Source organism: Podarcis erhardii (genome assembly GCF_964252035.2).
Source record: "Podarcis erhardii genome assembly, chromosome: 4".
Taxonomy (NCBI): domain Eukaryota; kingdom Metazoa; phylum Chordata; class Lepidosauria; order Squamata; family Lacertidae; genus Podarcis; species Podarcis erhardii.
Window position 1 is genome coordinate 29,470,518 of NC_138508.1, and position 15,109 is coordinate 29,485,626.

The following is a 15,109-nucleotide window of genomic DNA, read 5'->3' on the forward strand; positions in this document are numbered from 1 at the left end:
TGAGCATCTCACCCTTGATCTCTAAATGTTTTTAATGAGCGTTAAGGGTGGAATCATGCAAGCGCACAACAAAAGAAGTCATATGGAACATGCCAAACAGGAGAAGCCATCAGCACTCTGTATTTAAAACATTTACCCAGTCACAGATTTTAGGTTGGTCATGCATCTCTAAAAATAATCAGGATAGGCTTTTCTGTCCTGTCAGTTTAATTGGAAAGATTTTGTCTCCAAATTAGCTGGGTCACTTGGGGCCAATATACTTCTAAGCATTCTGGCTGCTTTCCATGGTAGAAGAATTACTCTGTTAGCTATCATACTATACATAGTTTTATCAGTGGGTTTGGGGTTTTGTTTTAGTTGTTGGTGGTCTGTTAATGTTGAGCTCCTAAAAAGTGTGTGTTTCCTTCCCTTCCCAGAGTTCAATGTGCAGCTATGTTTTAACGCTTGCGGTAACTATGAAAGGTACACAGGTTCAATTGCCTTCAAATGTAAAATACAGCCATACCTTGGGTTACAGCCGCTTCAGGTTGCGTTTTTTTGGGTTACAGGCCGCCGAAACCCGGAAGTACCGGAACAGGTTGTTAAAACGGGTTTCGGCAGTTATGCATGTGCAGCAGTGCTAAATTGCGCTTTGTGCATGCTGTCTGTTTGACATCTGATGGGAGGGCGTTCCACAGGACAGGTGCCACCACCGAGAAGGCTTTGTCTAAAACCCTTCCATGAATTTTATTGCAGCTTAATTCATTCCTAGCTGGAGAAAAAAAATATGCATTTTTATGGTGTGCACAACCAGATAAGTGATAATTTGGGGTTCTATTTAATCTTCCAACCAGTTACATGTGTTGTAAACTGGTAGCATATTGTGCTTTAATCTTTTAGCAGATTATTCTGGAGTGGTTTCATAATGGGTGTCTTCAAACTGTACCACTTTGTTTTTATATTGACCAAAATTAAACTTGGGGAAAGTGTACATGTCTGAATGGTCCTGTTAGGTCATAATATGCTTCATCCTCCAACTTTTTCTTCCACAGGACGCCCCCCCCCCGCCTTTTCATATGGTGTTCCAACTATCACTTAACATGACATCTGCATTGGTACCAAATATGGTTGGAGCTAACTAGGTTTTTAAAAATGAATTTGCAAACCGTGATTTCAGGCAATTCTGATCAGCTCTAACCACAGCTCTGTTTGCCTCAATGCAGATGTAACACAGAACTATGAGAGAATGGGGAGTCCTCATTTGACAGAGCAGTATTCTTGATCTGTAAACCATGGTTTACACTATAAACCGTGGTTTACATGCTGTAAACTTTACAGACTGAGAATTTTGCAAGGTAATTGCTTCATACCTGCTACAAAGCTGCCATAATTGAACCAAGGCATTCCAACCCCATTCCCTCAACCCCATGAAACTAGAACGTGACTTGAGGAAATAGAAATTTACAATTGACATACTGTTTTGAAATCCGTGATATTAGTGCCACGCAGGCATATGTTTTCCCAAGCATGCAGCTGCATATTTTTATGGAGTTTCGAGTTAACAGTAGCAGGAAACAACCTGGTAGCCTTTGCATTGTTGTTTGCACCATTCCCAGGAGGACTGCAGGAGTAGCAGCCATCAGGCTTTCATTTCTTTTTCACTTCGCACTGTACTTATGTGACACTAGTGGGGATAGGAATTACATTATTTCAGGCCTGGGCGGCCTTTCACCTGCTAGAGGCTCTGGAAAGCCAGTGCAACAGTGCGAATAGCTTTCCAATTAGGTTCAGTGTCTTTCTCAGAAATGAAAAGCTACTGAGTCCGTTTACCTGGCAGGAGAGAAGTCAGAGAAGCTGCCTCTTCCTTGACAGGGTTTTAGGATGCTGCTTTTAGCCATGGCTATTTTGTGCCATTGCAGCTAAGACAGATTTATTGGATCTGCCTGGCAGGAGCTTGGGAAATCATGAGTCATTTTGGAAGCAAGTCAATTTATTGATGGCAAAGCCATAGGCCATTGTGTAGAGATCTTAACTGGGCCATTCCAGTATGTGCAGAATACAACAGATGACAAATACAAAAGTTAAAAATGAATCCGAAGTGCACTTCCAATTACTCATCTCCTGCCATAGTATGTAACTCCTGACATATTTTGTTAAAACAGGCTGGATTTGGATTGAAGAGTGTGGGGTGAAGAAGCTAACCCTTGACCTCTGTGCTAATTCCCTTTCCTGGAGCAGTTTCTGGTAACAAAGGGGGAAATTCTGTTTCCAGAGGAAGAACTGTGAGGAGAGAGAGACTTCGTGCTGGTCATCAGGCAGTAGATTTCCCCACCTGCCTTGCCCCACTGTCCAGCTATAGAAGCCTTTCCCCAGACCATGACTTTGAGAACAATTATGCCAATAAAGGTTGAATGAATGAATGACTTTGGAAACAGCAGAAGTAGATGGGAAGAGAGAAAAGGAGGTCAGGGATTTTTTTTTAGAAAATAATTTTATCAGTTGTGTGTTTTTGTTTCTCAATTTGATGCTCTTAGAAGGCACGTGTTTTGTGGTATTTTATGCATTGTGACTTGCCATTATTTCTACTGATTGTAGTTCTGTAATTCTTTATTATTTGATTTTATTGTTTACTACAGTGGTACCTCGCAAGACGAATGCCTCGTAAGACGAAAAACTTGCAAGACGAAAGAGTTTTTCGTTTTTTGAGTTGCTTCGCAAGACGGATTTCCCTATGGGCTTGCTTCGCAAGACGACGAAAACGTCTTGCAAGTTTGTTTCCTTTGTCTTGCAAGTTTGTTTCCTTTTTCTTGAAACCGTGCATTCAGGGGGTGCAGTTGCGACTTGACTTCGAGGAGCAACTCATAGCACGCGGTGTGGTAGCCTTTTTTGAGGTTTTTGAAGACTTTGGTGATTTTTGAAGCTTTTCCAAAATCCGTGCTTCGCAAGACGAAAAAAATCGCAAGACGAAAAAACTTGCAGAACTAATTAATTTCGTCTTGCGAGGTACCACTGTATCATGTTCCAATGGATTGTTGAATATTGCTTTATTTGATATAATTTTATTTTTAAGTTATCCTTTTATTATGATTTTTTTTTTGGATTGGACCACACATTGCTGTGTGATCTTTGCTGTCTTGTTTGTGGTTTCTTCAGCTTGTAAACCACCTTGTGTATAGTTATATAGAAAGGCGGTGTACAAGCTGAAAGTGAAATGAAATGGGAAAAAGCTACTTTCCCAGCACCAATATTATGTCTGCACATTTGTGCCTAATAAGCATTTGAGGTGAGGGTTTGAATTGGGGAAGTGGTCTGAGGGAAAGGACTCACACTCCTTCTCCGTTGCTGGGATTCCATCCACAGTCCTACGAAGAAACTCGGTGTGTCTCGGCTCAAAGTTGACCTGTTGGGAGATCGAGTAATAAAAGAAAACAAGAAAATGAAAGGCTAAACATAAAAGGCACCGAGTGCTGATCAGTTTGGAAGCAAATTTGAATAGGTTCTTGCAATACTGGCCATGAGTTACAGATATGGAAAGTTAAGAGTTGCAATCTGTGTAAACTAACACCAGCTGAGAGCTATCTGTAGGTGGGAGGCAGAAAGCTTACTTCTGACGATTTTCTGCCTGAAAGTGGAGGGAAGAAAATTGCAACTCAGTGGAGAAAAATAAAATGCTTTTAAGTTTTTGATGAGGGCACATTTTTGGGGCAGGCAGAATGTACTCATGAATGTTATTTACATTTCAAAGACTACTTAATTCCAAATCATATCCCAGAATTGGATTCCCCATTGCATGTTATGAATAATGCACATGGAAGAAAAGAGCGAAAGACCCACAGTGTCTCTCCCATAATTTAAATTTATTGGTATTCTTAATGGTAGATGAGAAGTTTGGGAAGTAAAACCAGTACTGGCAAACATTTGAGAATGGTGGCTAATTCACTGTCAACCCACAGGCAATTTTGCAGAAACCGATTTAATGCTCATCATGCAGTTATCAGCACTCAAGGCCATTTTCTGGAATAATTTTGATTGGTGAGTGAAAGGTGATGCAAAAAGTTTTAAACTGAAATTACCTAGCTATTACCTTGTGGGCATTTAATGAAGGGGAAGACATGGAACCTAGTTATCCTAATTATTATCTATTTGTATCTTAGCCTAAGGAGCTGAAGAATTCTATGGTGCCATTTTATACAGGATAACATTTCAAAAATGTCCTGCTGGTGTTACAGTAGTTTTGGGCAAATAGTGCAAAGTTGTAATCTCTGTTATAGGCAGACTGCTGTTTACGACTGTTAGTTGGCAGTCTAGATCAATGCAAGACCCTTTGCAACAAAAGCTTAACTACTTTGCAGATACCTGGGTTTTGTTGCCAAGTGTTCATGAGCCTGAAAAGGTCTTTGACTGCAACATTTGTGATACCTTCCACTCTACAATTCTGTGATTCTGTCCCTTCAAATTCTGTGGTTTTGGGCTAACTGCAGTGCAAGATGCAAGACTCCATGTAAAAGAGGGGAGAGGGTGCTCAATCGAGGAGTCAGCCTTGTACCTTCATGCTCAGGTGATGGAGGCAGAGGCTTAGGAAGGCCTTTGTTCAGTTCAGATTGGCGTGCCATTTGCATACTTCCTGAGGAGGTCAGACCTGGCCATGATAACCCGTCTGAATTAAATCAAGGTCGGAGTACTTCAATAAGATCTATCTGGATCAAGGTTGTTTCTGGGTGCTTGCCCATAAGACTACATTACACCAGCCTACAATGCTTGCTCTAGCTACCAATTTGTTTCTTGGTGCAATTAAGTGTAGTGATTATAAATGGCTTTGGTTCAGCATAGATAAAGGACTGCCTTCTCTTGTTCTAGTCTGCACATTGCCTCAGTTCTGAATAGACCCTACTCTGTGCATTGTTTGGCAGTGAATCGAGAGAGAGCCTTCTTAGTTGTGGCACCCAGGTTGTGGAATATCTTCTTCAAGGAGTTTCATCTGTTTCTTCCTGTTTTCTGCCAGCTAGTGGAAACCTTTCTATTCCAGCATTATCTATTCCAGCACCCCCCTTGCTGGACAGATAATGTTATGGTTTGAGGATTATTTTAAGCTAGCATGCCAGTGTTGTGGTTTTATTGTGAGATTGTAATTTTAATTGATGTTAGATACCTGGAATTACATATAGGCATTGGAAAGATGGGATTATGCACACATTATTGGGCATATCCTTGAGACAGCTTTATTCTTCAAACTCACTTGAGGAGACATTGCCCTTGCTTTGTTCAATTAGACTTGTCCAGCCAAAGGAAGGCAACTCTTTGAAAAAGGCACACAGTAATCCTGCTCTCAGAAGTGTCTTTCCAGTCTGTTTCCGAGATGCATACGGAGCCATGAAGGTAATGCTTTTGGAGTGGATATAGAACCCAAGTCACTTCAGCCTGTGGCTTTCAAAGGCTGTTTGCTCAGAAACTGGATGAGGGCAGCCGGCAGCCCACAGCATCTGTGGATATAATTCATGATTGCAGCAGAGAGTGTTTACCTGACCTCATTTTTCATCACAGAGAACTGCCAGACACCAAGTTGAAACAGAGCTCTTTCCTAACAACCTTCTATCCCCATCAATACATACAGAAAGAAATAGCCATTTTTTTAAAAGCCTTAGAACAAAAATGGTTAAAGCACTTCTTTGCAGGAAATGGAGAATGAAGTTTTCATGTTCGTGCAGGTGCCTTGGGATTGCTCTTGTCTTCCTTGGATATTACTAGAGTTTAAAAGAAACACCGGCAAAATGCTACACTGCCGCATTCTTGAGTTATTGTCCATTCATGCTTGACAGGAATGGCAAACTCAGTGGAGATTTCACAAAGATACAGAAAGCCAAGGGAAAATTTAAAGTCCCCAGAAGCACATCTTGGTTGGTTTTTCGTTTTAATTGCCCCCTTTTTGTACTTTTTAGCCTCCTGTTTTCTGACTTAGTATTATTCATTTCCTGACTGCTCCCCATCCAACTAAAATATTTCCTGCATATATTATAAACGCTGAGGCATGCTACTCAGGGTTTTTCCTATTTGGCTTTTTAAATAGATTGTGGTTATTTAGATGGTAAGATCCTTGAGACAAAGAAATTGGGGGACGGAGGTAAAGTACACGCTTTGAACTTGGGGAAGGCGCAGGGTTTGTTATGTGTTTGAAAGTCACTTACATCTACAGAGCCGGTCCTGCCATTAGGTAGAGTGAGGTGACCACCTCAGATGACAGATGCTGAGGGGAGCAGCAGCATCCAGGCACAGCAATGGCTGAGCAGCAGCAACATGTTGGAGGACAGAACTGTGTGCCACAGAGCCTTCCCCGTTCCCCCTAAGATAGCCTGCTGCCCTCAGGTGTCGCAAAAGATGCTGTCCCAGTGCCAGTATTGACATTGGATTCAACTGGAAAATTCAACTTCCATTCCAGTCAGATTCTTTACATGAAATTGGAGGCAAGGGATGCCATCTTGTCTGACATTTTATTTTTATATTTTGCTGGAAGCCGCCCAGAGTGGCTGAGGAAACCCAGCCAGATGGGTGGGGTATAAACAATAGAATTATTTTTATTGTTATTTATTTGCCTCAGGCATCAAAAAGCATTGGGCCGGACCTAGACTTACATAATCTTGCTGTAGAGCAGCACATCCAAATTGGACAGGCGCCATCCTAACAAATACAGATCCCGGGTCTTTGCTATAGGTAAAAATACCTCAAAATGAAGCTTGGATTGAGGAAACATCCCTGCCTGAAGTGACTCTTATATTCTGTGCCTTAGAAAATGCAGTCTGAAAAGAAACAGCATCTGTTTATTCAGCTACCCGGCCTGCATGTTGTTGTAATGAAACAGCCATCAATTCCAGATGCACTCAGGCCCTGGAGCAGACGCTAAGAGCCTGACATTGAAACATTATGGTCATTTTAATTAGAAATTTTACCATTAGGTATTTAAAGAGGTATGGTCTGCTAATAAAACTTCCAAATGTTTAACCACACCGTTTAATATTGTTCATACATTAAATTTAAAGGGCTGCAGGTAATATACTGAAATGTCAGGACTAGAAGAAGCAGGTGGAAATGGCATATATGTTGTTGACATCTGTCTGTCTCAGGAGACAATGGAGGAGTTCACCTTGGAGGGGGTGTGAAGTCAAACTGTTGGAAGGTTATAGAGACCGATATGGGAGAGACATGTTGTGTTGCAGCTGGGGCAGATGAAGGTGTCCACTTGTGCTGTTGCAGATGCACCAAGGCGTTTCTTCTCTCTGCGCTCCTCCCAGTCACTGCTATGGATGCACAACCTGATTATCTTTCTCCAGGCACTGCGGTCGTCTGTAAGGGATTTCCACATGACAGGGTTGATGTTGCTAGCCTTCACGTCATGTTTGCAGACATCTTTGGAACACAGAGCTGGTCTGCCAACGGGCCTGAAGCATGTCCTTGGGGATCCTGCCATTTTCTGTTCTGTGGACAAGACCAAGCCAGCGTAGATGTCACTGAGACAGGTGTGCGAACATGCTGGGAATGTGGGCATGGGAGAGCACATCTTTGTTTGAAACCGTCCTGCCATGCGATGCCCAAATATTCCTGACGCAGCGTGCGTGGAAGGCTCCTGGGTTGTGCTAGGTGTGGTTTTTAAAATAATAGCATTTTTTTTGAGGCAATCCAATTTATATGACCTAGTACACAGCCTGGGAGTCATTCTGGACTCACAGCTGTCCATGGAGGCGCAGGTCAGTTCTGTGTCCAGGGCAGCTGTTTACCAGCTGCATCTGGTACACAGGCTGAGACCCTACCTGCCCGCAGACTGTCTCGCCAGAGTGGTGCGTGCTCTAGTTATCTCTCGCTTAGACTACTGCAATGGGGCTACATGGGGCTACCTTTGAAGGTGACCCAGATACTACAACTAATCCAGAATGTGGCAGCTAGACTCGTGACTGGGAGTGGCTGCCGAAACCATATAACACCAGTCCTAAAGGATCTTCATTGGCTCCTAGTATGTTTCCGACCACAATTCAAGGTGTTGGTGCTGACCTTTAAAGCCCTAAACGGCATGGCCTTGGCCCAGTATACCTGAAGGACCGTCTCCACCCCCATCGTTCAGTCCAGACACTGAGATCCAGCTCAGAGAGCCTTCTGGTGGTTCCCTCACTGCGAGAAGTGAGGTTACAGGGAACCAGGCAGAGGGCCTTCTAGGTAGTGGCGCCTGCCCTGTGGAACACCCTCCCATCAGATGTCAAAGAGAAAAACAACTACCAGATTTTTAGAAGACATCTGAAGGCAGCCCTGTTTAGGGAAGCTTTTAATGTTTAATAGATTATTGTATTTTAATATTCCATTGGAAGCCGCCCAGAGTGGCTGGAGAAACCCAGCCAGATGGGCGGGGTATAAATTATTATTATTATTATTATTATTATTATTATTATTATTAAGCAGACTGTTTCTAAAAGATGGTTTTTAAAAATACTGTCATTTTCAGGTGTAAAAAGGTTTACCCAGGAGATTAAGACAAATAATATACACATAATGTATGACGGGGTTGCTAAGTTGTAAGTCAGAAGTAGAGCATCTTCGTTGCATTCAGTTCTCAGCATCTCCCGCTAGGACTGAGCAAAACCTCTGTCTGACATTTTGGAGAGCTATTTCCAGTCAATGCAGGAGATACTGAGTTGATGACCCAGTGGTCTGGCTTGGTATGAGACAGGCTGCTATGTCCCTACTCAACTTGTCAATATATATGGTTGTACATTGAGGCATTGAGTGCTGACTTGTGTTTCTAATCCTGTAACAGTTTGAATTATCCTGCATCCCAACTAATGACACACATTCAGCAGGATTTAGCCAAAGGGGACTGGTTCTCCACATAAGTTGAACTTGGCACATCTGTGCTGTGGCAGCAGGACCTCGCCTTGCATGTTCACAGTGATAAATTAAATTAAGGCTTTATTTTCTTTTAAGATGTGAGGCTAATACTCACCCTAGTAGATCTGAGAGCAAAATGAAATTAATTTTGCCCTGTTCATCATTCATTCCCAGCGCTTTCCCTTAAAACACAATTCAAGAAGAATTTGCCACATCTGCAAACATGCATAGTGTGATTTCTGATACGAGACACAAAGAAGGAGAGGGGGGAAAGCATTTCAAATACTGTGGCTGCTCTTGGTTTCAAAAGAGTATAATTAATTGCTTCTTCTGTTAATTTAATACTCTGACTAATCCTACTAAAAGGGATTATTTAGAGTAGGCAGATAATGTAAGATTCACTTTGTGTCATTCAGCCGTTTTCAAGAAGACCAAATGGGAAGGTGTCCCATTTTTGTCCCATTTTTTAAAACAAGTTATTTGCATACTTTAGGTGAAATATTAAATTTTACATTTTGTTGTAATAAAAGAAGTCCAAAAAGTAAAATTAAAGCCATTAAAAATATATGTATGAGAAAAGATTAAACGAACCATCAAATCACTGGCTCACAAATTCTAACCTCTCCAGGTTGCTCCAAGGTAGATGCTGAATATTTGCACTGAAGTACCAAGGAAATAATTAGTATTACATTTCAAAATATCCACTAGACTTCATGTACCATTTATGATCGCTTAAAGGACACGGGTGGCACTGTGGGTTAAACCTAGGACTTGCTGATTAGAAGGTTGGCGGTTCGAATCCCCGCGACGGGGTGAGCTCCTGTTGCTCGGTCCCTGCTCCTGCCAACCTAGCAGTTCGAAAGCACGTCAAAGTGCAAGTAGATAAATAGGTACCGCTCCAGAGGGAAGGTAAACGGTGTTTCCGTGCGCTGCTCTGGTTCGCCAGAAGCAGCTTAGTCATGACCCGGAAGCTGTACGCCAGCTCCCTCGGCCAATGAAGCAAGATGAGCACCGCAACCCCAGAGTCATCCACGACTGGACCTAATGGTCAAGGGTCCCTTTACCTTTAAAGGACAGGTGGGGGTGGGCTGTGCCTGTCTGAGATTGTTGGACTCTCAAACTCATCATTGCTAACCACTGGCCATACCGACTCGGGCTGATGAGAGTTAAGAGCCCTACAAGTATCTAGAAAAGCACAGGCTTCTAGATTTCTGGCTTAAACCAACACTGGGACCCTGCGGCATTTAAGGAGACTTGCTCTCAGGTAAGCATGTATAGCAACCTTCCCAGGCCTGGATTTGGTCCAAAACCAGATGTTTTGGACCAAAATTCTCATCAGCCCAACCAGGCAATAGTCAAGGATTATGTGAGGTGTAGTTGAAAACTTTTTGCACCTCCCTTCTGTGGCTTGAGATACAAAGCAGCCTGCAGAAGACCAACCCCCAGCATGGATGCTTAGAGGTATCAAAGAAAGCTACACCATGTTTGCTATTATGATTTTTTAAAATAAAATTTTTTTAGGTCTTTCATGTTTTATAGGTGTGTGTGTATGTTTTATCATCACCCTTTATTTTTAATGCACAGTTTCACATGTGATTTGTTTGCTTTTGATTCTACTATTCTTGATTTTTTCCCCCTTAATTTTTTTTATCGGAATCATATAACTGGAAGGGACCACAAGAGTCATCTAGTCCAACCCCCTGCAATACAGGAATCCCTGCAATACAGGAATCCCAATACAGGATTGCCCAATCTTTTGTGGGGCTCAAACCCACAGCCCTGAGTCTCATGTTCTACCGACTGAGCTATCCCAGAAGCTACACTTCTCTGTAAAATCCCAGGGTTACATTAAAATCCTATAGAACAATTTAAAACAAGCTGAAGAATGTAGAAAGAATATACTTGTGTACGTATGCTCCTGAATGCAGGGGTTGCCAGTTTGGTCCCTGTGGAAAGCAGTCTGCTTGCCATTCCTTCCTATGGTGCCCTTGAAAGCTCTCAGAAAATATCCTCTTAAAACCCCCACAATATGTGAGAGATGGTTTGCTCTCCCTGTTCAGTTCTAGTTTTTGTGTATGCCCAGCTGCTCCTACATTGACATGCCTACATTTCAGCGGCTTTGCTTTCGAGTTCCAGGTTTTTCAATACATAATTTTCTTTGCTTCCCTCACTTCAAAACCATGCATGCATTGTTTTACAATGTAAAACGCCAGAGGAAACTACTTGAGTAGCAGTCGGTTTGCTTAATGGCACGAAGCAGATGGCCAAGCCTTAGTAACCAGGTAACAGATTGTTACATGCTTGTAGGAAAAATCGTCAGATAAATACACGCTGTTATCATGGCTATCAAAAGCAGAGGCAGATTTAGGGCAGTGTGAGTGCTTTCGGCACACTGAGCCTAGGGGGCGCTGCAGTAAGTAAAATGCTTTGGCTGCATTTTGATATCAAGTTAAGTCATAATTTAGTGTGATGCAGTGAACTTAGGCGAGCTTCAGCCTTATCCCACTTCTATTTCTTCTTTTCCACTTTCCATTACCCACAGTTTAGTGTGTCATCCAAACCCTACACTGAGGTTAACATTAACTATAATTTTGTTTAAACAATTCAGCTTCCCATGTCATAGTTTCGAGCTGCCTTGCTTCAAACAAATGCTAGTTAATATTAGCCACAGTTTATCCAGTTTGGGTGACAAAATAAGCTGTGTTTTTAAAGGAAATTGGGACAGAAAGTTTTCCAGACTCCTCCTTGTGGTGACAACAGAGACAGAGTGGTGAGTACACAAGCCTGAGGCTTGCGGCAGTGCGTGTTCATGCTAAACTATGGCTTTGCATGACCTCTGAACCAGCCCTTGGAACAGCTGCTTTTGACATTTGGTGCCAGTCAGAACTGATAGCACTGCACTACTTCGTGTGTTGGCCTGAATATACAATTAATACCTCCTTATATTGTTAATACATGACAAGGAAGACACCTTTAGGGCTTGTGTAATTAGAGGGAAATGACTGTTGCTTTTCTGTAGGCTGCAGTGGGAACAGCTTCTGCAAGTATTTACGCATGCCCTCTTCACTTTGCCCATGTGAGCTGCAGGGTTCTCTCAGAGTTTGGTTATTCACATTAGCAGGAATAACTTCATGCTTGGGAGATTTTTCAGTGTCTTGGGACTTCCAAAAGGGAAAGAAATATTTATTGCTCTTCATAACCAAACTCAGTTCTAGGAACCTGGTGAGAAATGCCTTTGGATACATCCTGGTTGAAAGAGAGAGCAAATGCCCTACTGGGAGCCATTTTAAAAAAGAAAGCTTATATTGGAGTGTAGAAAGGGGAATTGGGCTTTGGAAGAAACTGCAAACATCTTTTCAAATCTTTGGAATTGCTTTGCTTGAAAAGAAGTAATAACAACTTGTCTACTGAAAGCAGTCCTAGGCAAGGAGAGAACAAGGTTCTAAAAAATGTTCTTAAGATGCTTCGTCTGAATTTTCTTTCTTCCTTTCTTAGGGAGATCAACGTGGGGAAAACTCATTTTCTTACTACAAATGCAATCCTGCCAGCTAACCTGAATGAAAGAGAAATATGTTTTGTAAGGCAGAGAAACAGGTGGGTTTTTTTTTAAAAGGAAAGAAACAAACAACACCGACCCTGAGAACGCACTGTTTTATATACAAGTGGAGTGGGGAGAAATATGAAAATTGTAAAAGCGTAAAAGAAAAATACCAAATGCTATGTGAGAAAATAGCTTCCTGTTTTCCTACATGAGAAAAAAATACAAATTAAAGAAAAAGGAAGAAGCAATTATAATTACTTTCCAGCATTATGGGAAGTCAAGGGAGCAATTCCAAGAGGCCTTCCCTATACTTGGAGCTGGGAGAGTACCAACATTTTAGGATCTGTAATATATTCCATAGATAAGTTTATCAAAACTATAGATGGGGAAGGAAAGGGAACAAGCATTTGACTCTCTTAATCCTGCCACTTCCAGGGAACCTTCAGATCTGATAGAAATCTACAGCATTCTTTTTTTTAATTGGGTAATTAATTTTTTTGGGGGGGAGGGGTTGATTTGAAAGCTACACAAAGAACAGGATCAAAATCCCAGCCATGGAGATGACTGAACACTAGTGCATAAAGAAACCATGAGATCTAACATGCACTTTTTATTTCTCACTGATGTCATCCTCTACAGCTTCCACTCTTACATTCTGTTAGCCCTGCAGAAATACATGTTGACATCATGTTGAAAAAAATGACCTGGAAAAAAATAATCTTACATATGGTAATAATTCACAGACGAATACATTGCACTCCCCATTGCACAGATCCTATAGGCAATGCTGGCACGCTGTCCATTTGCAACCCAATGTTAGCTCACATCTCTTCAATACCATCTCCTTCAGCCTTTCCTGGAACTAGGGGCAGGTTGCTAGGTTGCAAACCAAAAACCCCTTCCACCCACACATCAGGAAATTAGGCAGCCAAGGCTTCTCCTTGTTCCTCTCTCTCCCAGCCGGGGTGCAAAGATCCGCCGGTCCCTCCCCCAGGTTGCCCAGTCCCAGCAGGAGGGCAGAGCCAGCTGGCTGCCTCAGCGTCTCGCTGGCTCGGTCTCCTCCGAACTCACGGCGCAGAGCCACCCGCAGCAGAAAAATCCGCTACAGCGCTCCAACCAATGGGTGGGCTCTTCCCCAGATTCAACTCTCGGGCCCCGGACTCTCGGCCTGGCGCCCCTGAGAGCCCTGCACCCAGGTGCCCGGCACCCCTCTAGCACCTATGGGTCTCCCAGTCATTTAGGACAATGCTCTGTGCTGGTTAGAAAGAGCTACAGGTGACAGGGAGAAGGCGCAAGATGCCTTGTCTCCCAAGGCATCCAGCAATTTATAAATACAGGGTAGATCTCTGGGTTGTGATCTAGCAAATGTAATTAATGATCTTGACCAGAGGTGACAAATCTCAGGCTTTGGGGCCTTTTGGAACTCTTTATCCGACCCCTCAGTCTCTCCCAAAGCCACTTACCTTTTCCAGTCCACACTGTCTGCTCACTCTGAATACTTATGCTGAGTGCCTAAGTGGGGAAACCAAACCCAACTACTCTCTCTAACATGCAGTTCACATACTATTAGCTCCTGAATTTAGAGTACATTGTTCTCTTACCACCAGTACATTTGGCTCCCCCCGCCCCACTTCCCTATAGATTTCAACCAATTTGGGAGAGAAAAGACACTTTTATTTCAATTTGCTTTTACAAAAAAGTTTCTGGTCAAAATCACAGCTTGCTTTAAGGTTTGTTATTGAGTTTATATGTATGAGCTCAGCAGATGTCCAGAAAAAAAATCTTTACCTGGCCCATGTCCCCCCCCCCATGAAATATTTATAATTCTCAGCATTCCATCCTTCTACAATTATACTATACTCACATAGACATTTATATTGAACGAGCACAGCATTCTGCATCCTGAGAAGCTCTGCATTCATTTTTTATGGTGAGCTTCTAGCTGTTGCTGTGTAATGCCAGGTCAATGATGAATAAAACCACTGCCATCCACGACCTGATTGTGGATGGAGGATTTGACCTGGCATGTGTGACAGAGACCTGGTTGGAGGAAGCAGATGGGCCTGTCCTTGCCGCTGCTTGCCCACCAGGTTTCTCTTACGCACAGCAACCCAGGTCATGTGGGCGGGGAGGGGGGGTTGCAGTGATTTTTAGGAAGTCACTAGCTTGCACCAGGCATCCTACTGGGAAGATCCAGTTTTCTGAGTGCATGTTCTGGAAGTTGGGCAATAGGGGCAGTACAGGATTCCTTTTGGTGTACCGACCTCCCCGCTGCACCAAGGATTCCCTGTCTGAGCTGCTTCAGGTCGTGGCGGATTTTCTCCTGGAGACACCTAGTTTGGTTGTCCTAGGGGATTTTAACATCCATGCCGACATGACCTTACAAGGGGCTGCTCGGGACTTCGTGGAAAGCATGGCCTCCATGGGGCTGTCCCTGAATAAGTTTGGCCCAACTCATAGTCATGGACATGCCTTAGACCTGGTGTTCACCTCTAGTGATGTGGGTGATCTGACACTAAGTAAAAGTGAAACAAAAGAAGTGCCATGGTCAGATCACTTCCTGGTGCAACTGGACTTCTCCGCGACCCTTCCCCTCTGCAGGGAGGTGGGACCAATTCGGATGGTCCGCCCCCGCCACTTAATGGATCCAAATGGTTTCCAGAGAGTGGTAGGGGATGCTTTATCCCATGTTGATGGCCTTTCAGCTGATTCCCTGGTGGCCCG

At 43.0% G+C, this 15,109-nt stretch overlaps 1 long non-coding RNA gene across 1 annotated transcript; it reads right to left on the bottom strand.

Annotated features, from left to right (window-relative positions):
- Window positions 1-1,130: 1,130 nt before the first annotated feature.
- LOC309341384 lies at window positions 1,131-4,512 on the bottom strand. Its single transcript, XR_014156287.1, has 3 exons — window positions 4,336-4,512; window positions 3,307-3,379; window positions 1,131-2,259 (listed from the first exon to the last, which is right to left on the bottom strand). It is a non-coding gene; the product is annotated as an uncharacterized lncRNA (long non-coding RNA).
- Window positions 4,513-15,109: the final 10,597 nt, after the last annotated feature.